Genomic DNA, 24,110 nt, shown 5'->3' with positions numbered 1-24,110 from the left:
CTTTCTCCATCAGTCCATGACTGCCGAGTGCTTTGTTCTCTCTCCATATTAACAATCTCCTGCAGACATCATCCAAACATATTCATTCTTTTGCTAGTGATTATATTTTGCATTTAGCAAGCTGCCAAAGACAGTACAGTCTCAACATACATATTGTCCTATTGCAGTAATGCAACTAAATTACTATGTCTTCAACAGAGCAGTGAAAATCTTGGAAGAATAAAGAATTGAACCATGTTGAAGAAATAACAGCATGTTAATGATACAGCTTGTTATTAATGTGCAAATTGGCTGGCAAGCTCAGGGTGGTAAGAAATTTGCCATTGAGTTCTGAATCTCCAGAATCTGCTGGTCGATTTATGCCACTCTGCCATTTGCTCTCCTGCTGGGGACTAATCTTACCAATCTAATTCCCATCCAATATACCCTTTCCAATGTTGACCCTGTAGCCTCTGTCACTGGAGCAGCTTTCACTACCACCCTTCTCCAGAATGTCTATTAATAACATAAGAAATAGGAGTAAGAGTAGATCACATGGTCCATTGAATCTGCTCTGCTACTCTATACAATCAGTGGCTGATCTTGGGCTTCAGCTCCATTCTCCCACCTGCTCTGAGAGATGAAAAATCTGTAGATCTCGATCTTAAATGTATAAGAACATAAGAAATGGGACTTGTTCACTTATGCCAACCAGCAGCTCATTGTGAATGGCAGCATTGAGTGAAACCTGGATAAGTAGTGATGATGTTCTCCCCTAACTGATGAGGAAAGGTTTCTTCACTCAAAGGGTAGTGAACCTATGGAATTCTCTACCACAGCAGGCTCTGGAGGCCAAGTCACGGAATATATTCAAGAAAGAGATAGTTTTGTTGATGTTAGTGGCATCAAGGAGTATGGGGAAGAAAGCAAGAAAATAGCACTGAGATTGAGGATCTGTCATGATCATATTGAGTGGCCAAGCAGGATCAAAAGGCTGAATGGCCTACTCCTGTTCCTAGTTTCTATGCTTCTATGTTTATCAAAGTCACACAGGGTGCTATTTTTGACTTTGATAAGGGCTGTGTTTGTATTGTGGATTTTGACTTGACAAGAATGAAGGGGCAGCAAAATCAGGTTGGTGTAGGAATTGGGGGGGGGGGACAGAAATTGGAGATGCTAATACATTCATTCACCTGTTGTCCTTTCCTTGTGCAGAGTAAAGTTTATTTTGTAAATTCATTTTTCCCATACATGAAGGTTCAAGATTTGATTCCTGCTCAGTACTGAATAAGCTTGTCGAAACTGGAAAGCACTGGATGTAATGGCTGCAACTCTGAGCTGCTATTATGCATTTAAAGAAATGGTTTGAGTTGTGGACAGAATGAGCTACTGTTTAAAAGCGAATTTTACGTTGCACGGGGGCCCACCAGGATTCACGTGAAACAGGTAACCCCCCTCTTGCCTGCCACCAGCCCAAGCAGGGCAAGCTGTCAGGCTTCCCACTTGGCTTCCACCCACTGTGGAGCAAATTGCAGTGAGTGTGGGAAGAGGCCTTTAAGTGGCTATTCATTGGCTGATGGGAGGGCAGACCATCCATCCAAGTTCCCTCAGGTCCAGTGGGCTATCGATTGTACCCATGCAGCCATCAAGGCATCAAAAGTCCATTGAGCTGGATTCCTGGACAAATCAGGTATATCCAGCTGTTCCAGAGTCACAGGTCTGTGCTCGGCTCCTGTCATGATTTCTTCATCCTATGAGAATCCCAGGTGCGACATCTCCTCAGGCCAACATCTACTTGCCATGGGTGGCTGCTGGGTGCCTCTGAGGATATGGCTCCTGATTTCCGTCCAGTACCCAGATAGAGAGAAGTACTAGAGAAACAGTGCCATCTCCTATCACAAGCCTGCACTGAATCGACCAATGGCATCTCGGAGATGCGCTTCTGTTGCTTTGACCACTTGGGTGGTGCCCTCAGGTAGGAGCCAGCCAGGTGTATTGTGGTTATCTGATGTGTGCCCAACATGATTATACAAAGAGGACTGGAACACCAGTCTTCACCAGAGGATGGAAATAAGGAAGAAGAGAACGAAAAGTGGGATGAAGTGGGTGGTCCAGAGTGCCCAGTCTCCAGGCACTGATAGAAGGCCAACAATGCTGTCTCAGGGCTCATGGTGATCACCAAGCTGACATGGCAGTAAGGGTCACACTAATTCAGCAATATTTCATTTGAGTGCTCTTCAGCCTTATGACTAATGACTGTGTAACTCACTTTCCATCAAACAGAAAATAGCCTGCATCGGAAGGATGGGATTTGGAATCCCATTGTCATCCAAAAACCAGAAGCATAGAAACCTTCTGTGGTAGAGAATTCCATAGGTTCACTTCCTACTGAGAATGGCAATTCCACCACCTACATTATTCCTACATCAGAAACCATGGAACTGTATAAAACTCAGCCACCCCCACCTTCATTTCCCTATTGATGTTAAGGATTAATAACACACAAGTTTGATTTAAAACATAAGCAATTATCATTGGAAAAAAATGAACAAATCGAGAAAAGATTATCAGTAAGTGTAACTAACAATATGGTGCCTGGTATTCATACCCACTTCTACAAGATGCTCCCCACCCCCATGATTGAGGTTGAGGATGGAGGCAGTCTGTTCCCTTGCCCCTCTTTGTGGCTGAGATGACTGTGGCTTCTACCATTATCTTGGAGGGTCCTTGGTTGCTGGGTGCCATCGCCAGGATGCTCCTGACACCTCTCATTGGGGGTCAACTCAGCCCTGGGCAAATTAGGCCCTTTGCATAGGAAAATTATCTCACTTCTTTGATGCTGATGCATTGCAGGGTTGGGACCTGGAAATGATCTGGGCGTTGGGTTCCTGACTCCAGGCTGAATATCCAACCCGTGACCTCATCAAGGCCCTATACTCTTATACTTGAATCCCTTTGTAATGAAAGCCAATATATCATTTGATTTCATAATTACTTGCCTGTGCTTCTTGTCTAAAGAATACCAATTCATTTCGAGTCTGGATGACTCTTCGTCAGAGCCATTGGATAACTCTTTGTCAGAACGTCATCTCTATTCTCTCTCCACAGATGCTGTCAGACCTGCTGGGATTTTCACCATTTTCTATTTCAGTTTCAGATTCCAGCGTCTGCAGTATTTTGCTTTTATAACAGCGGAACCTGGGACTAGAGCTGAACAACAGAGGTGGGGCACACGGGAGCAGGTTGGTATGGTCAGCTGTGTGGAAGGCTGCAGAGAGGCTAAGTCTTAAGGAATGTCATTTGTGATTACCAAAAGTGATGATAAACCATCTTATCCCTGATTAATCAAAGGTACTGATGCAAAGCTTTTGAAAGATTAGGGTTGACTAACCCAATGTGAATGAAGTGGCAAATTAAAATTATAATTTAAAATTTTCAACTTCTAATTTTGAATTGATTTTTCAGTGCCTTTCTTTTCAAAAAAAATGAGTCAAGTGATTGAGTTGAGTCAAAACTCCCTGCTGCTAAGTGACTCACTGCATTGACATTGGTAATACCATCATAGCCTCTGTCATTATGCGTTGGGGAGATGAGGCGCTGAGGAGGAGGGTGGAAAACACCAACTCCCAGACGGCAGCGCGGCTGCAGGCAGTCACGCACGCGTGCGTGCGGCCTCCCCTCCTCTGATGTCATGACGTCCGTGCTCGAACCCGCTCACGCACGGGGAAGACGGATGTTGCCTGGGCCAATCGGAGCGGGCGGCAGGAGTGGAGAGGGCGGGACTTCCGGCATGCCATTCCGAATCGATGCGGTAGGTGATCGACTTGGCTGGCTGGAGCCGGAGTCTGGAGTCTGAGGGGAGGGGTGGATGGGAAAGGCATGTCACTCGGTGCCCTGGTTTTTAACGAATTTTATTAATGTTTTCAAAATATATTTTTATGTAGCCGGCCCAAGGTGGGTTGGGAGGAGGGGAGAAGAGTTAATTTTAGTGTAAATGAGGGGGCGAGTCGGTGTTGTCGCCGCTGCCGCTGGTTTCCAGGCGCTTCGATAGCGGGGCGGCCTCGAGCGCGACGACGTGCGCGCCCCCGGTGAACCCGGGTCACGCGCACGCACGGGTCGCGCGCCGGGGGCGCAGAAACAAAACAATTGGAGGAAAAAAAAGGAGAGAGAATCGCCGAGCTCGGGCCACAGAGCAGCCCGGGCCAGGAGCGAGGCCATGCGGCCTGACTCTCACACCCTGCCGCTCCGCTACCTCGCCTGTTGTTGACAACCAGCCAGTCCAAGCCCGGACCTTCACCACCCCCCTCCCGCTTCCAACCCACCACCATCTCCCCTTCAACAGGGAGGAAGAGGAGCAAGAAGCAGCAGGAGGAGGAAGGAGCAGCAGCAGTAACAAACAACATGCTTGGCTGGCCTCAGGACTGTGCGGGCCTTCTCTCACCCTCACTGCACTGAGCCCCGGGCTCTGCCACCAGGTAAGCCTCCGTCCACCGATCGCGATTCCCCCCCCCACCAACCCCATCAGCTGTTGGGGGAGGGGGAGAGGGGATTAAAGAGACATTTAAAATATCCGCACCCCCCCCAACATACTCACCCGTCTCCCCCCCCCCACATACTCACCCGTCTCCCCCCCCCCACATACTCACCCGTCTCCCCCCCCCCCCACATACTCACCCGTCTCCCCCCCCCCCGCATACTCACCCGTCTCCCCCCCCACATACTCACCCGTCTCCCCCCCCAACATACTCACCCGTCTCTTCCCCCCCCCCACATACTCACCCGTCTCTTCCCCCCCCCCCACATACTCACCCGTCTCTTCCCCCCCCCCCACATACTCACCCGTCTCTTCCCCCCCCCCCACATACTCACCCGTCTCTTCCCCCCCCCCCCACATACTCACCCGTCTCTTCCCCCCCCCCCACATACTCACCCGTCTCTTCCCCCCCCCCCACATACTCACCCGTCTCTTCCCCCCCCCACATACTCACCCGTCTCTTTCCCCCCCCCACATACTCACCCGTCTCTTTCCCCCCCCCACATACTCACCCGTCTCTTTCCCCCCCCCACATACTCACCCGTCTCTTTCCCCCCCCCACATACTCACCCGTCTCTTTCCCCCCCCCACATACTCACCCGTCTCTCCCCCCCCCCGCATACTCACCCATCTCTCCCCCCCCCCCGCATACTCACCCGTCTCCCCCCCCCGCATACTCACCCGTCTCCCCCCCCCCCCGCATACTCACCCGTCTCCCCCCCCCCGCATACTCACCCGTCTCCCCCCCCGCATACTCACCCGTCTCCCCCCCCGCATACTCACCCGTCTCCCCCTCCCCCACATACTCACCTGTCTCCCCCCCCCCGCATACTCGCCCGTCGCCCCCCCCCCCGCATACTCGCCCGTCTCCCCCCCCCCGCATACTCGCCCGTCTCCCCCCCCCCCCCGCATAATCGCCCGTCTCCCCCCCCCCGCATACTCGCCCGTCTCCCCCCCCCCCGCATACTCGCCCGTCTCCCCCCCCCCGCATACTCGCCCGTCTCCCCCCCCCCCGCATACTCGCCCGTCTCCCCCCCCCGCATACTCGCCCGTCTCCCCCCCCCCCTGCATACTCGCCCGTCTCCCCCCCCCTGCATACTCGCCCGTCTCCCCCCCCCCCCGCATACTCGCCCGTCTCCCCCCCCCCCCCCGCATACTCGCCCGTCTCCCCCCCCCCCCCCCGCATACTCGCCCGTCTCCCCCCCCCCCCCCGCATACTCGCCCGTCTCCCCCCCCCCGCATACTCGCCCGTCTCCCCCCCCCCGCATACTCGCCCGTCTCTCCCCCCCCCCCCCGCATACTCGCCCGTCTCCCCCCCCGCATACTCGCCCGTCTCCCCCCCCCCCCGCATACTCGCCCGTCTCCCCCCCCCCGCATACTTGCCCGTCTCCCCCCCCCCCCCGCATACTCGCCCGTCTCCCCCCCCCGCATACTCGCCCGTCTCCCCCCCCCGCATACTCGCCCGTCTCCCCCCCCCCGCATACTCGCCCGTCTCCCCCTGCCCCCCCCGCATACTCGCCCGTCTCCCCCTGCCCCCCCCCCCCGCATACTCGCCCGTCTCTCCCTGCCCCCCCCCGCATACTCACCCGTCTCTCCCCGCCCCCCCCACATACTCACCCGTCTCTCTCCCACCCCCCCCGCATACTCACCCGTCTCCCCCCCCCCCCGCATACTCACCCGTCTCCCCCCCCCCCCGCATACTCACCCGTCCCCCCCCCCGCATACTCACCCGTCTCCCCCCCCCCGCATACTCACCCGTCTCCCCCCCCCCGCATACTCGCCCGTCTCCCCCCCCCCGCATACTCGCCCGTCTCCCCCCCCCCCCGCATACTCGCCCGTCTTCCCCCCCCCCCCGCATACTCGCCCGTCTCCCCCCCCCCCCCGCATACTCGCCCGTCTCCCCCCCCCCGCATACTCGCCCGTCTCTCCCCCCCCTGCATACTCGCCCGTCTCCCCCTGCCCCCCCCTGCATACTCGCCCGTCTCCCCCTGCCCCCCCCCGCATACTCACCCGTCTCTCCCTGCCCCCCCCCGCATACTCACCCGTCTCTCCCTGCCCCCCCCCCGCATACTCACCCGTCTCTCCCTGCCCCCCCCGCATACTCACCCGTCTCTCCCTGCCCCCCCGCATACTCACCCGTCTCTTCCCCCCCCCACCCCGCGTACTCACCCGTCTCTCCCCCCTCCCGCATACTTACCCCCCCACCCCCCACATACTCACCAGTCCCCCCCCCCCCCCCTTCCTTCTCCCCGGATCAGGACTCGACTTTACTTAATTGGGGGAGGTGGGGGGGGGCATCGTTGCCAAATTTACTAGCTCTGATTTCAAACTCTCTCTTTCCCCCACCCACTCAATCCATTTGTTAGATTTGCTGGGATCAGATGGGAAAGTGTCATTTGTAACAAAGTCATTTCAGTGAGTAGAGAAGGTATTTCCCTTTACAACACCCCCTCCCCTCCCTTCTCAAGTGAGGAAATAGATGACTAGTTTTGTACATTTTAGTGCCCTTTGATGCTGGGATGTGTTTGTTCTGTAATGTACTGTAAATGTACATGTCTTTGTTCGAGGTCTGGTTTAGTCCTTGCTCCTGTTGACCATTTAATGTTGATTTGCATCTATGAATTATTGGATTTTTCACACAGGTCAGTTATAGATTTCTAGACTCAGTGTAAGGTATTGATTCTGTGAACAATGGAGCAGCTAGTCTTGAATTTGAGAACCCTTCAATCTTGTTTGTCTTTCTGTACCCAGGCTTGTAAGTTTGTCAGCCAGAATCATTCAAACCATGAACATATGTGTTGATACCTTTTAGCATTTGTGTAGATAGCATTGAAACGTGCTTTTGATAAAGGTGTCATTAATCCCATGTGTCTTTGGTATTTTATGATAAATGTTTTTCTACTCTTAGCTAGTTACTCCCTAACTTCTCTATCTGTTCATCCAGCTATTTAAATATTAATGTGTTGAGAATTTGTTTTCTAGATTCATTCTGACAATTTGGCACTTAAAGATCCAAGCAAGACATCATATCTTGGGTGCAAAGTTGAGGCACTGAACTTCGTTAACTAGTTTAGCTTACCATGGTAATGCTGACCTAACTTTTTTCAGTGCATTTTGGAAATGATATTTACGGAATGCTGTTGGCAATACGGTCAACACACAGTAGTGATTACGGACCAAAAGTAACACCATGTAGAGAGTTATGACTGAACTCTGATATTAAATATCTTTATTATGGATTAACATTTGCATCACCAATTGATTTTTTTTTTGCCAGCTTGTATACATTTTTATATACGTTAATCCAAAACAGATTGTGGGATAGAAAATGTAGCAGTTGTTATTAAATTGCTGCCCTTGGACTTGGGCTGGGGAAGACAAGTATTCAGCTGGAATGCATTTTCTCGGGTACAGTGTGAAAATTGTTTTTCGTATATTGTTTATCAAGAGGCAAGGGTCATCAAGAGGCAAGGCCAACTTAACCCTGTTCTTTGTCACTTTGTGAGTAAGGTTGAAAACAACAGTTATTGGGGGTTTCTCTTTACTGAACTTGCTGTCATTGTAATTGTTGAAGCCTATCTGTGTTTGTGTCCGATGAGGTTAGTTTGTAATTTATGAATAAAGTTTCTACTGCATTAACAGGAGCTTGTCACTATCCAAGAATACTACTTTTGTATGGATGTTGACAATAATATGTATTTTACAGAAAACATACTGTTGTACTTAACTGGAAAAACATCTATTAGATATGTGTTTTCTATAGGCTGTTCTTGTGGTGGGTGTATAGTTTACAAGGTTAGACAGCCTGTGGCTATGTTTAGCATAGTTGAGAGTTTCTAATAGTGGAATCTGCTGAATTCGTTCGGCCTAATGTGACATTGAGTTCCAAGATGAATGTGTGTTATTAAGAACAAATTCTGAGTTTAAATGGAAATGAAGTAAATCAAATTGTGTAGCAAATGAAGTAGGCTGTCAGGTCCTGTTGTAATAAGGTCCTAATATAGGCTCATGTCTGATACAGTGGACCTCTCTGTTGCATAGACATAAAGCAGTTGCTTGTATAGTCCTTTTGAAGGATTGTGAGATGTGAAAATGATTGAGTTCTATGAATAAAAGAATCTACATTGTTGTCCACCATTCTCTGGAATTGCTGAGCTGTCCCAAACAAATTTCATTCACGCATTTATCCATACCAATATCAGAATGATTACACGTATGTGATATGCACATGTACAGTTGTTTGAGTCATGTTTGTGATTTTGGCTGCAGAAATTAATCAAAGGCAAAGGCGTTTGTATACTGGATAACACCGTAAGGACTTTGACCATTTAATATGGCTACTAGATTAGAGACATTGATAATTTATATAACAGGTCTGCCTCAGGGAGTGTTGTTAAACAGTGTTTTGATTTGATGTAAGCTTACAATTTAGAGTGGAGGAGGATGAGAGGTGACTTAATAGAAGTTTATATGACGACGAAGGGGATAGATAGAGTGAATGTGCAGAGACTATTTCCTTGGGCGATGTAGCAGTTACTAGGGGACAAAAATATAAGGTTCATGATGGGAGATATGAGGGATGCCCGAGGTGGATTCTTTACTCGTAGTGTGGTCGGGGTGTGGAATGCGCTGCCTGCTGTGATAGTGGAGTCGGACACTTTAGGAACTTTGAAGTGGTTATTGGATAGGCACATGGAACACACCAGAATGATAGGGAGCGGGATAGCTTGATCTTGGGTTTGGACATAGCTCGGCACGACATCGAAGGCAGAAGGGCCTGGAGTGTGTTGTACTGTTCTATGTTCTACAATTATATAAAATGTACACTTTACAGTTTTTAAAGTTTCTTAACTGAAATTACAAAATTAACTCTGGTACTACCCAGGTAGCTTAGTGATCTTTGCTTGAATGAAGGTAGAGGCACTACAATATGCTTCCAGGTTAAGGAGACGAGCATAAAACAGTCTTTTCACTTTAGACACTGAAAAGAGATGCAAAAATATTTGAATGCGTATCTAGGACAAGTGTAGATTCATTTCCACTGTGATGCCCTTGCAGTCGAATGGTCTGCAAAAAGGCTACTGTAATTGCTAGTTGAAGAGTAACTACTTAGGCAGGATATCAAGAAAAAGGGAAACATAGGAAAAATAAAATAGTATGAAGAGAAAATACATACACTCCTGTATGTAGAAAATGGCTTTAAGTGGAGGGGTTACACGTGAGAGTTAATTAATGCGTACAGACCCTGGTGGGAGTTGGTGTATAATCAATTGATACCAAGGAGTACACTTAGGTGAGCAAATAAACCCACTATTCCTGTTATTAAGATGTACTTTTTTTCAATATACTTATGATGCTACTGTGTTTGATTGCTCTGGCATGCTGCAAACTGTCCTCTGACAGCATTGGCTATCATCAGTTGAGAAGAGCTGCTGCAGGAGTAATGATCTCCATTAGTAACAATTGAAAAATGGCTTTCTGTATCGACATTACTCTTCACACAGATACATGTAAAACATAGCTTTGTAGAGAGGCAGTAAGGTAATGCCAGCAGTATTTGTCCAGCACAATTTGAATAAACACAGCACCAAAATTACAGTAAGACTCCATTGTGCTTTTTATGGCTCTTTACATGAAACTTTTTTGTCTTCAGTTGGGACAGTTTTTTTCACATATTATGTGTAGTTTCAGTTTGAGGATTGAAAAATAAGCTAGAATTTAACACTGGTTGGTTTTGCAACTTGGTTGCTGGAATGTGAAAATCTGACCAGAATTTTGACCTTCTGTAGTACCAGTAGCTTTTGATCTCTGACATTTTTCAACTTGGGACAGATTCCCATAGGATTTCAGAGCCATATTTAACCTTAAACTGCTGATTAGTTCAACTGCATGTGGCATCTTACCCATCAACAAAGTACTTATAGAACGAAACAGATTACACCTGCAGATCCAACTCTTGAAATAACTGTTCAGCTGAATCTAAAAGAGAAGTAGTTCATTTGCATGTATGGTGAGTTACAAATCTGATGGTATGCAATTAGCACAATATTTTAGGGTAGACAGGACTTTTCTTTCAACAATGCAAACTCTGTTTTTCTTTTGCAAAATAAATAAGTCAACATATGCATTTGAACATTACCACTGCAATTTTTAGGGTTAAAGATGTGGTAAAAATAATCTGCCAAAGAATTTTTAGAAACATAGAACATAGAAAAACTACAGCACAATACAGGTCCTTTGGCCCACAAAGTTGTGTCGAACATGTCCCTACCTTAGAGATTGCTAGGCTTACCTATAACCTTCTATCTTACTAAGTTCCATATGCTTATCTATAGAAACATAGGTTGTTGTTTAGGTTTTAGTTATAGTAAGCTAAAGCCAGATCAGCCTGTCTTGTCAGTTGTACAATAAGATTGAAAGTTCCTATTAGTTGAAGCATTCAAAGTCAGTTGGTGTTAGCCCAGTGGCTCTTTGTAAAAATGTTAATATTTGATGTAATTTTTATTGTCATATTTATTAGTATACAGTGAAAAATATTGTTTCTTGCATGCATTACAGACATAGCATACCATTCATAGAGAAGGACAGGAAAGAGTGAAGAATGTAGTGCTACACTCATAGCTAGGGTGTACAGAAAGATCAGCTTTCTGGTAGGTCCATTCAAAAGTCTGATGGCAACAGGGAAGAAACTGTTGTTGAATCAATTGGTTCGTGTATCTTTTTCTCAAAGGCAGTATGTCTGGGGTTAATTATGCTGGCTGCTTTTCTGAGGCAGCAGAAAGTATAGATAGTCAGTGGATGGGAGGCTTATTTGCGTGATGGATTAGGTTTCATTTGTCACCCTTTGTAGTTTCTTGCAGTCTTGGACAGAGCAGGAGCCTTACCAAGCTGTGATACAACCAGAAAGAATGCTTTCTATGGTGCATCTGTAAAAGTTGGTGAGAGTCGTAGCTGGCATGTCAAAATTCTTAGTCTTCTAGAAAGTAGAGATGTTGGTGGGTTTTCTTAACTGTAGTGTCAGCATGGGACGATCAGGACAGGTTGTTGGTGATCTGGACATCTAAAAACTTGAAGCTTTCGACCCTTTTCTACTTTGTCCCCATTGATAGTCATGTTCTCCACTGATGTTCTCACCTGAAGAAGGAGTGAGTTTTCGAAAGCTTGTGCTGCCAAATAAACCTGTTGGATTCTAACCTGGTGTTGTGAGATTTCTTAATGTTCTCCATTACTATAGCATATTATGAGTTTCAGTGGTCAGTTAAATTCTTCTAACAAAAATGTTAAAGATGTTAAGATTGTAGGTTCTGAAAATATTCAATAGAATAACTCATTTTTGATTTTTTAAAATTCATGAGGCACATGTACTGTTGGTGGCATTCCCATGCTCCTGTTACCCATGTCTTCTTAGGCAGTTGAAATTGTATATTTGGGAGAAATTGTTGAAGGAACTTTGACAAGTTGCTGGAGTGCCCTTTGTTAATGCTACCTGCTGCATGTTTAAGCAGTGGGTGGTGTGTAAATCTGTTGGCTGCTTTGTTCTGGATGATGACTGGCTTCTTGTCCATATTTATTTTGAGAGAGGTTGCTGCCCACCTAGCTATTGGAAGGGGCTGCTGCTCAGCCCTTAGTTGCACTAGTACAGTTAATCAGAAATGAAGTTTATAACTAAAACGTGTATTAATGTCGTACTTCTAATGTGATAAAATTGCCCAAGGTGTTTCACAAGAACATTATAATGCAAAATTTGTTACTGAGTCACAGATGGCAACATTTGGGAAGATGGCCAAAGTTTGGTTAAAGAAATAGGTTTTAAGGAGTATCTTAAAGGAGGAAAGTCAGGTGGACAGGTTTAATGAGGGATTTCTAATGCTTGAGGCCTAGGCAGCAGAAGGCAGAGCCACCAATTTATTGGATAATGAATACTGTTATTGAGAAAGCAAGATTAAATGCAGAGCCCACTAATTGGCTATGGATACTACCATCTGAAATAAAACATAATCAACAACCTTATGTACAGTAATGGCACAAATTTTTAAAATTGTAAAATGTATTGTGTAATCTGCTTGTATTCTTGGGCCTTTTTCCTTTGATTTTTGCACAGCAATGGGTAGCTGAATGTAGTTCATTTACATCTATGTAGGATCAGTGTTCATTTTTGTACTGTTAATGTTTCAGAATGGTTAGTAGCAGTTAGGGTTGGAGTTAGGATATTAAAATGCTGATGCAGGAAATATGTGCAGAATCTTTTTTTAAAAACATGCCGCTAGATCAGGTAGGGTGTCTTGAGTAGCATTAATTGTATACTCAAGAACAAGTGCCATGACTTCTTCATGATTATATGCATTGAATTATTTTGGATATGAGGATTCGGTGAGAGAGAGCAAGTTGCAAACAGTAAGTTGAGGTTTGTGTGACAGATTATGTGCAAAATTCGATTATAGCCTTAGCATAGCTCCTTTCTGTATTTACATTTTTGCCAGTACAATTTTTAGCAGTGTCTTTATGTTGTACCTAAAGACTGAACATGTTTCTTATATTCAATTCTATTTCTTGGGTTAAGAAGTACTACCCTTATGATAATTATATTGACAGAAGTTGAAGTGTTACGCTATAATATTTAGTCTTTAGGATTCCAACTGTACATTTCAGTGCAAAGAATTTGCAGTGTGATGAATCTTAAAAACCCTCGTCAACAAACATTGAAATAATTAATAATTGTCCATAACCTTGCACAAACAGTCCAATGCAACCTACATAGCAACTTGAAGTCTGAGTCACTTCACCTTCACCCATCTTCTGCTTTTTTAAGTAGTATTTTTGCATAAACCTTGTTGAGAAGGAATTGAGTGGGTGTTGTCATTGGTAACCTGGTTAATATACCAAGTTGTATGCTGAATTTGTGTAATAATTTTAATACCACCATTTTTAAGAAGCTTTATTGAGATTTATTTGCAATGGAAGCAGCAGATGAGCCATGGCTGGTCATATTAATTTGTCAGCTGACCTAAATGTTAAATGGAGATTGAAATTTTCCTGCTTATCTGCATTTTAAGTTCTAGTGTCACTGCAATTTATGTACAGCCAGCAAGGGGGCTGGCATTACTGATTGAAGAATGTAAGCTAAATTCGTCCAATAGGCAGCCACATTGCTAATTCAGCTCCTTCATACTGTGTGGCTCTCCTCTAAATCCTATTCAAAATCTGCTGCACTATTCAAGACAATGCTAAAATTTCCATTGATGAATGAGCAACATCAGTTTTTATCAATTATAGGCATCGATTACCTTGGGGCAAAGGTAACAATTTTGCCTTTGTTTGTTAGTATGTCTATAAGCAATGTAGCTCAAAAACTAATGGGTCTATTTCAATGATATGTGGTAGACAGATATCCAAGAAAGAACGTGATGGAGGTCTGGATCCTAGAATTTTTTTAAAGGATCTGTTAATATTGGGCAATAGGGTGAATTGACATTTCTTGGAACGCAGTGGATTGTTTCTTTAGAACATTTCTAATTGTTTTAGAATGTTGTGAATTGTCTCAGCTGCTATGATGCAGTTTTTTAATAGAATCATAGAATTGTCATGGCTGTCAAAATGTGAGCAGAGTTTTCAGAGCAAGTTGTTGAATGTGGATTGGCCTGAAGTCACCTCAGTGAGGTGGATGCTCTTAATAAAAATGTATTTTTTCCAACTTGGTCTTACAGAGCAACAACCAGGCAGAGAAATTCTCAAGGAATTGTAATTGTAATGAAATTTGAGTTAACACGGCATGATGGAAGTATGCACTTTGAGAACCCTCTTCACTTGTGTACTGTTTTTAAGTGTTAGGTTGAAATTGACACAGTATCATTGTCCAGTAAGTTCTGAATAGAAGATCTGAAAAAAACTCTTTAGTACGTGGAGCCAGGATCGCTGGCAAAGAAATGTTGTGTTGTTGTGAATATATGGAACAAGATAAATATGTAAGTTCCCTAAACCTTTTAAAAGCTATAAAGCTTCATAAATATTTTGCAATGTTGAGGAAAAGATCATTTGTGAATTGTCAGGGTATTTGTGCTGTTTTATGATTACTGATCAGTAGATTTGGAACACTGCTGGGAAATTCCACTCTAACTTGTTAGTGCAGGTTACTGCCTGATATCTTTCTCGACAGTAAAAAAACAAAGTAACACATTAACTTGCAAATAACATGGGTGTGTTTATTCCTCTAACTCCCAAACTTCATATTTTCTTTCTCATCTGTATTTTGTTAAAACTCGTCCATAATATGTACACTAGTTAGCATGCTGAGGACATGGCTGAAATTCAGCAGTTGAGTTCTAAAGCCACCTCTTGTCTTACAGTGACTGCTGCAGTAGAAGCAATTTAAGCCTTGTGAACAGCCAGCAATATCCCACTATATTGGTAGAATTTGTTCTACCATATAAAGGGACCATGTTTACTGTACGTAGCTGTATTTAATTGTGAAGACAGCATTTCTATGTTATTAAGGATAGAAACATGCCTAATTAAGAGTTGAAAGTTGATTCACCACCAAAATAAAGTAAGTTGGATTGCAGAAGTTGATACTGGCCTTTGCACTGTTTATATGGCTTTTCTGTCATGCATTGAAATATAAAACCTGAAGCCATGTTTTGGCATAATGGGTGGATAATGTACCCTTAAGATTTTTTTATTCAATAAAACTTGAAACTTAATATTTACATTTGTAAAGTTTAGTTACTGTCTGAATTCTCTCCTCTGTTCATTCACTGTGTTAGGTTTTGTTGTACTGAATTATGCTTTTCCTTTCAGTTGCAGTTGATTGTGCAACATTGTTGAATTATCCATGTTCCGGATCCTTAAATGTTTGTTTGTTGCAAAATTGCAAAAGAGCTTTTGATGGTATGGTGCACATGCAGTACCTGTAATTGCAGACTTTGCCAGCTTGGTTGGGAACTTCTTGAATGTTGCAGTCCTAGGCATCAGGTGAAAGTGGTGTGTCAGCATCATAGTATTTAAGGGCTGTGAATAAACAAGTAAATTGGCTGTACTTAATTCCAATGCTTGTGACTATTTTTAGTCTTGGTTATAAAGGTTATAAATGGTTTTAGTCAACGCAGTCCTTAAAGGTGCAGTACTCCACAACACTGGAGAAAGGCCAGTAGGCAAAGTAGACAAACAGTGTGACTGCTTATTACAGAACTTCAGTACTGGGAGGACTGATGTGATTGTCTTTGGTCCTCACCACAAACTGATCCCTTACTACTGAGTCCACCCTTCTGGCAACTGAATGAGGTTGAACCAGACTGATCACAACCTCAGTGTTGTATTTGACCCTGAGATGGGCTTTCAACCACATATCCCATTGATCTGTAAGCTTGTCTGCTTCCACCCCCATAATTTTGCCTGTCTCTACCTGCTTCAGCTTTGTATCGATGCCTTTGTTACCTCCAGATTTGACTATTTTGATGCATTTCTGGCCTGTCACTCTCATTCTACTGTGGCAGCAAAGTTTTGGATGATTCAAGTTTACAGTGTCCTAACTGCACCAAACGCTGTTCATCATCCTGGTAATCATTGACGTACACTGGCATTTAACAATGCCTTGTTTAAAAATCTCATCCTTGTTTTCAGACACCTCTTGTGGTCTATCCTCTCCCTATCTCTAAACTCTTTTAGCCCTATGATTCTTCAGGATACTGTGCTTTTCTAATTGTAGCCTTTTGAGTTTATCAATTTTAATTGTCCCATCATACGTGTAGGTCTGAAGGATTGGAATTCTTTCCCTGTACCTCTAACTTTCCTGCTTTTAAGCTACACCATAATATCTATCTCTGACTAAGCTTTTTGCCATCTTCTCCAATATCTCTTTGTATTTTGACTTATGATTTTTCTGTGAAGAGCCTTGGCAAGCTTATTACTTAGAAATTGTTATTGATTTTGTTCACTCTTGATTGTAAATGAAAAATACAGGGTGAAAAGGTTGGATATGTGAAGCCTCTTTAATCTGTAGTAATTCTTCTCTCTGGTACTCCAGTTTGCCAAGTCAAGCATTAAATTGTACGTTGAATACCCCTAATATCTTTGAGTCTTCTACTTCACTAGATAGTTTGGTCCAAATGCTAATCACGTTTTAAAAATAAGTCAGTTCCAACATAATAGAATTATCACGTTAGCTCATTTGGTATGACATTCAACTTTTGAGTCATAAGTTGTGGATTCAAACTCTACTTGAGCAAATAATCCTAGATTGACTCCAGGTATTGTTTAAAAACTGAATTAGAAGGTATGGTTCTTTGGCAGAGATATTAAACTGAAACCCTCTGTCTTATTTCACTGGTTCAGTTGGATGTTAGAGATTTCATGGCACTGTTCAAAGAAGCCTAGGGAATTCTCTGGCATTATGGTCAAAATTTATTCTTCAACCAACAGCATAGAAACATTAACACGTGCATCTCCTTAAATTTGTGGGGGGTTTTTTGCCCCCCCACCTCCCTGAGCACTCCCAATGTAATGCCCTTTTTGAAGCAGGATGGTGACAGTCTTGCATAACATTTCAAATTACCCATGGCAATACATTTATAAAGCCTCTGTCTGACCTTTCTGGTTATATCATCGTCCTATTGTCATCACTGAAAATGGGAGTGCTGGTCATTTGGGTTAGGCTGTTACTGCTGAAAAATTACTATTGAACGGTTAACAAATCAACAATCTTTGATTTTATTTGAAACTGAAATTAAAATTCAGGGTATTTTGGGTGTTAATGGTTGGTGTGAGGAAACTGAGCTTCTATACATAGCACAAAAACATGTAAGGTGCTATTTTGAACTAGATTAACTTTCTCTCTTCTTTCCCCCCACCCAGTGCCCAACAAGGGATGGAGGAGATTTTGATGTGCATCTTCCCACTGTGGGTGGGTGAAAAAATCTAGTAGCTTGCCAACTCTAGTAGCTTGTCAAAAAGCAGCAGTGAGTCACAGGAAATGAAAATAAACAAAACATGACATCAAGGCACATGGAACTATTAGAAAATTGCCCAGAAAAGTTACACCATGAGAAATTGTGGCATTAACTTGATGAATGTTGTAGTGTGGAAAAGTACTGTATACTCCACAACTGAGTTAACAAGAATGAATCACCATTTTCCAATGCTACACAGAATTTACAGATTTTTTTCAATAAAAGTTTTCTTTAATCTTTACACAGGTTTCTATTGGAAAGTAAGGCAGACTGATCTTGGTGGCATCAAGAGAAGTGCACAGAAGCTGAAGTAACCTTTTGAATAATTCTGGAACCATCATTTGTAAGGAAGGAACCCACTACTGTTTTGGAGGAGTTATAATTGTTTAATGAAAAGCTGCCTTGGAGGCGGAGTTGCTTGGACTGGAAACAGTACTTACTGAGAGGAAAAGATTTGTGTTGTGGATCTGGTCTGGGAGAAAACTGGCTGGTGTAGAAGGATTTGAGGACTGGAGGAAGTCTGGCTACTTCAGGAACTTTGTGACAAGAGCTGCTGGTGGGGTTTGGTGGCGTGACTGCTTGTACAAGGTGGGTGTGTTGGCCTTCATTTGAGTAGTTTTATTTTATTAGTGCATCTCTGTGGGACTAGTATTAAGATAATTGGTAGCCAAAAAGATAGACCAGAAATCTGCAGTAACTGTATGGTGACTGAATGTTTTAAGATGGCAATAAATGAAGAGCTGCATATAATGGTAATGTTAAGCTCTCGTGGAACTGTTGATGGTAATGTTCTTTTATAATGTTTTTTTAAATAAAGGTTGGTTCAACAGTAACAGTATGAGCTCAGATGGTAAGCATATTCTTTTTCAATTGAGAATTATAGAACAGGTAATGCATAATGTATTATTTTGCAGCATTGTGTACCCTTGACACAAAGGGCATTGCTGTGCTTTGCTCAGGGCAGTGAGACATTGCTTAGCAGACATTCCAATAAGTTGAAATTCACACTGTTATCCCGCTTGTGCCTTTCTGGGTCGGTTGGGCAGTTTTTCTTTGGACCCTTTGAACCAGGTTGACTTTTTAAGTATAATACGCGTATTCAATATCTGAAAAATTGAAAGATCTGATGTCTGTTGAATGTTTGAAATAAGAACAGAACATGCTGAAAATACACACCTGGTTAATGAGCACCTGGCAAGTTAATGTGTGGATGTCCAAAGTGTGACCCTTACCTCTGGTAGCACAGGAAATCCTCCTGGTAGATAAATCTCAAGTGAAACATAAGCATATGTTAGTATTTGAAGCTGGTGATGTATGTGATTTAATGGGCACATTGTTTTGAATATTATAATTTCATCTTTAAATTGCTCTGGCTTACAGAGAAAAAAAAACTTGGATACTGCAAAGCTTTAGGAGAAATTTTTAAATTAAAACTGTCAAATTGGGTGAAGGGGATTTTCACAGTTACTTCATTGCAGTGCTAATGTAAGCCTACTTGTTAAAGCAATAAATAAACTTAAACTTAGGAGTTGGATTAGGCCATTTGGATCTACTAATTTAACTAGCCATGGCAATCCTTTGTTCCATTTTTGAGCCTTTCAGAGTGTACCAAGACAGCAAACTCTTGGCGAACATGTAACAGAGATGGGTGATGTGGGGGGAGAGTGGTGGTGTGTAGGGTGGTGATTTGTTTACATAAGAACATAAGAAATAGGAGCAGGAGTAGGCCATCTAGCCCTTCGAGCCTGCCCCGCCATTCAATAAGATCATGGCTGATCTGTCGTGGCTCAGTTCCACTTTCCCGCCCTCTCCCCATAACCCTTAATCCCCTCTCTTATCAAGAACCCATCAACCCGCTTCTTAAAAATATTTAGCGAGGCAGCCTCCACCACTTCAACGGGCAGAGAATTCCAGAGATTCACCACCCTTTGAGTGAAGAAGTTCCTCCTCAACTCCGTTCTAAACTGCCTCCCCCTTATCTTGAGGCTGTGCCCCCTAGTCCTACTGTCTTTTTTGAGCGGGAAGAGTCTCTCCACCTCTATCCTATCCATCCCATTCATCATCTTATACGTCTCAATGAGATCTCCCCTCATTCTTCTAAACTCTAACGAGTACAAGCCTAGTTTATTCAGCCTCTCCTCATAGCTCAATCCCCTCAACTCCGGTATCAGCCTAGTAAACCTCCTCTGCACTCCCTCCAGGGCCAAAATATCCTTGCGCAGGTGCGGCGCCCAAAACTGCACACAGTACTCCAGCTGCGGCCTCACCAATGCCCTATAACCTGTAATTGGCAGGGTTAGGGGAAGACAGGGGGACCTACCACATCATTGTGACCCAGTGCAAATTTGGTAATGTAATCCACCCCAATTATGTGTTGATAACCCCCCGAGCACAAATCACAACACTTCCTGGGGCTGGCACATGCACACATGAAATCCTGGTTAAAACATATGCAAACATGCAAACACAAAGACTAGCCAATGCAGTTGAATTCCGTGACAAAATGCATCCCAGGACGTCAGGACTTGGGACAGTCATGGAAGATCCAGGATGGTGCTGAGTGATGTGTTTCACATTATTAATGTCCTTTTTTGGTCAAGTTTTTGTGGGTTAACTTTTAATTGGCTTAGCCCACATTAAAAGATTGTGTCCTCTTGTTGTGTATTCTCAGTATAAGAATGTCCTTTTTCATTTCAATTCTGCCCAAACTATCCCCTATGCATGTTGTACAGCTACCAAATTCTTTGAACTTCAATTTTAATTTTGTATGCAACTGTATCTAAAATAATTCATAAACACATATTTCCGTTTATCTGTCACCTCAGTTACTGTCAAAAAAAAACTCATTAGTTAGAATGGCACTCCCTAACCAGTGTGCCCATTTTTCCCCGATGATGGATTCCAAAGTAAGTTATTACAGTGATTTTAACCTAATTTGTAATAGCTTGGTGTGTCCCTTTCTTTTTTTTTGAGTAAAAGGTCACAGTAATTGCCTTCTAATCATACTATCCCTGAAATTATTTGAATGTTATGGGGTTCATTTTTCTAACCCGCCATCCTCCTTCCAGCACTTTTGAAATGCATTGCACCATTCCTTGTCCTAGGCGACTAATACAAGCAGAGGGCACCAAGTGCAGGCCCACCCCTGGCAGGGTCTATCTAGTTACAACCTGCTGGTGGCATTTTGAGACAGTCTATTATCTCCAGCCTCACAACTGGAAGTCCTGGGGAATGGAAAGACAAGAATTTTCCTCCATGAGCGTTGATATCACTGCAGGCTTGTACCTACTTCACGTGCAGATGCTCTGCCTCACCTCTCTTAGGAAAGCTATACATTCCAGGGCAATCTAAAAGCGGCATAGGCTCAATGTTGCAAGTCTTTTATCTAAATCTATTTTTATTGCACCCATCTCTCTCATTTTATTCTGCAATAAAAAGAAACTCGGCTGTGATAACACTTGCAAGCTTTTTTAATTTGTTCCCTTATATAACTTTTCATGTTGCTTTCTGTAATCCTCCCATCCTTCATTCCTGTCATTTTTCAACCTTGTGTAAGCTCCTAACAACATTTTTAGAATGTGGTTGTATTACTCAAGTTCACATTTTGCATTTCGGAAGCATGGACTTGATTTGTAATCCACAAATTGCTTTTACTTTTGATCTATAAATTTACTACGTTTTTCACACCCTATTTTAGTTGTACTTTGTCATTCCTTCAGGATTAATCTTTTGCAGACTTTCAAATGCCAAAGTTTACAAATGAAAACTTTTACACTTATCCTTTCTCTCCCGTTAAACTTGATAAATTCACTTGTATGTGGTCACTATTGCCCATGTGGCCATTCACTACTCAATTGTTAACTATTTTTGATTTGTTATTGAAAATCGTCAGGTTGAAGACGCACTGCTTTTAGGAAACTATCCTGAACAAATCAAGTAAGTTTTTGTGCTGTGCTGTTAATTCTACCTAGTGTATATAAAGATTAAACTTTCCTACTAATAACAATTTTCTTTTTGCAGGCCCTCCTAATATGCATGCATTCCCCTTTTAAATCATCCCATTCAGGGGATACATACAATCTGGCCATCAAAACTGCCTTTTTCCTGTCAGAAGTTAACAAGCCCACTGGGATTTCTAGCATTTGCAACTTTATTCCCTCTCTAATATTGGATGTTTGAATATTGTAAATTTGAGTTTTGAACAGGTTTTAATACTTTTCTTTTCGTTTAAAAAGTGCATATCGAAGTTGCTTCAAGTTAACATATCGAAGTCACTCCAAGTTAACATACATTAGTGTGAATTAGAGAAATTAGACATGAAGACCAGAACTGATTTCAAAATGAAGTGGATTGGAACTATAATTCTCTAGTCTGTTTTTTCAGTTTCATGTTATTAGATGCAGTTGCGTTTACGCTAACTGCATCATGTTCTGATGCTGAGGATGTATTGTAGATGCATTGTCGATGGAAATGACGCCAAAATATAATAACTCAGTAAATGTTTACCGTGGGTTAGATTATTGCAATCTTGAGTTACTAGAATGAAGGAATAGCAAATGTGTGCTTTGCAGTGGGGAAGGTGGTAACCAAATGCATTTCTTAAAAGCAACAACACATTTCTACAGGTGCAAAAAACTTTTCTATTACATGAGTATATGGTTCCATAGGATTTGGCATCCTTCCATTTTTCACCAACTCTGTGTGGATCTGGAGTAATGGGAGAGGGGAGACAGCATTGTATTGGACACGATCTTGACATTTCCACATATGCCTTTTCCAGATGGAGCCATTGGGAGCATTAACCCCTGCCCAAGATGCTGAAGTTCATTGCATCCTTTCTGCAACGTATGATCAATAAGTTCAGTGTTGCTCAGATCCTACTTTCCTACTTAACACAGTGCATATGGCACTAAATAGCAAAAGTTAGATTTCTTTTCTCCTGTCATTTTGTGTAGTTTTCTCATTGCTAAGGAATACTGTTCCAGCTGAGTTATGACTCAGCAAGTGCTGACAGGGCAATGACACTTCAATCAAATAACCATCTTCATCTGTGAGTTTAAACAGTGATTGACAGTAGGATATATGATGGTGGAGGCAGTACACTTTTTAAAATTCCATCTATTCTATGTTCAGTGCACTGAGATCAATTGGACTGACCTTAGCTGAAAACTCCATATAGAGGTCAAATATCAGATATTTTGGTTTCTATAACTTAATACTACATTCCTACATATTACTTTTAGATAGTGAGATCTGTGTGATTGTTGCATTTGAATTTTCTAAAAACGGTCAGTTCGCATTCTGATTTTTGCAAGTAAGTCATACTAATGAAATCTATACATATGCATTTATTTTTGACCTAATGAACATCACTGCTGCATATTTCATTGAGAAAGTTATTCTTGGTTCTTTGAAGGAGCTTTTTTGATTTACAAACTTCTGGAAACAAAATGCATTTGCTGAATTATTTAGTACTGAATATATTTAAATCTTTTACTTCCATTTGAAGTTTTTGGGAAAAGTCCACAGATAAAACTACTTTGGTTAACTTTGGGAATACATTTGCAAATTTCACTTCAGTTACCAATCAGTACTGTGAACACTTCGATTCTGTTCATCTTTGGAATAAACATACGTAAATTAACTGTTTTAGGGATCTGGATAGGCTGAGCGAGTGGGCGAAGACCTGGCAGATGGAGTAAAATGTCAGCAAGTGTGAGGTTATCCACTTTGGCAGAAATAGTAGTAGGAGGGATTACTATTTAAAGGGCAAAAAGCTGCAGCATGCTACGGTGCAGAGGGATCTGGGGGTCCTTGTGCATGAGTTGCAAAAACCCAGTCTGCAGGTGATCAAGAAGGCGAATGGTATGCTGGCCTTTATAGCGAGGGGGATAGAATATAAAAGCAGGGAGGTCTTGCTGCAACTGTACAGGGTACTGGTGAGGCCGCAGCTGGAGTACTATGTGCAGTTTTGGTCGCCGCACTTGCACAAGGATATTTTGGCCTTGGACGGAGTGCAGAGGAGGTTCACTAGGCTGATACCAGAGATGAGGGGGTTGGACTATGAAGAGAGACTAAATAGACTGGGTCTGTACTCGTTGGAGTTTAGAAGGATGAGGGGGGATCTTATAGAGACGTATAAGATAATGAAAGGGATGGATAGGGTAGAGATAGAGAGATTCTTCCCGCTTAGAAAGGATAGCAGGACTAGAGGGCACAGCCTCAAGATAAGGGGGGGGTGCCAGTTTAGATCGGAGTTGAGGAGGAACTTCTTCACTCAAAGGGTGGTGAATCTCTGGAATTCTCTGCCTGTTGAAGTGGTGGAGGCTACCTCGCTAAATATATTTAAGTCAAGGGTAGATAGGTTTTTGACAGACAAGGGAATTAAGGGTTATGGGGAGAGAGCGGGAAAGTGGAACTGATCCACTTCAGATCAGCCATGATCTTATTGAATGACGGGGCAGGCTCGAAGGGCTAGATGGCCTACTCCTGCTCCTATTTCTTATGTTTTTATGTTTTGTCTAGTCCACGGCTTGCTTGTAACCAGAAAGAAAATTTTGAAAATGTTAATTTTCTGAGATGTATTCATTAAGGTGTTTGACTATGTGTTGTGATATCTACAGTTTTGTGCATAAATACAGCTTGTGTCTAACCAT

General features: G+C 43.1%; 1 protein-coding gene across 6 annotated transcripts in view; it reads left to right on the top strand.

Moving 5' to 3' along the window:
• The first annotated feature begins 3,801 nt into the window (after positions 1-3,801).
• Positions 3,802-24,110, top strand: part of LOC145357096 (homeodomain-interacting protein kinase 1-like) — a 119,947-nt gene continuing 99,638 nt past the window's right edge. For 2 of the 6 annotated variants that reach the window (XM_080210210.1, XM_080210207.1), the window contains exons 1-3: positions 3,802-4,454; positions 17,701-18,042; positions 21,347-21,390. The gene's annotated coding sequence lies outside the window, so the exon portion shown is untranslated. Of the gene's footprint in view, positions 4,455-17,700; positions 18,043-18,271; positions 18,305-21,346; positions 21,391-24,110 lie in introns of all 6 variants that reach the window. The other 4 variants (XM_080210212.1, XM_080210211.1, XM_080210208.1 and 1 more) reach the window with 3 other exon arrangements.

This window comes from Carcharhinus amblyrhynchos, chromosome 22, assembly GCF_965287045.1.
Source record: "Carcharhinus amblyrhynchos chromosome 22, sCarAmb.v2.hapA, whole genome shotgun sequence".
NCBI lineage: Eukaryota > Metazoa > Chordata > Chondrichthyes > Carcharhiniformes > Carcharhinidae > Carcharhinus > Carcharhinus amblyrhynchos.
This window is presented reverse-complemented; position numbering and strand designations above follow the sequence as displayed.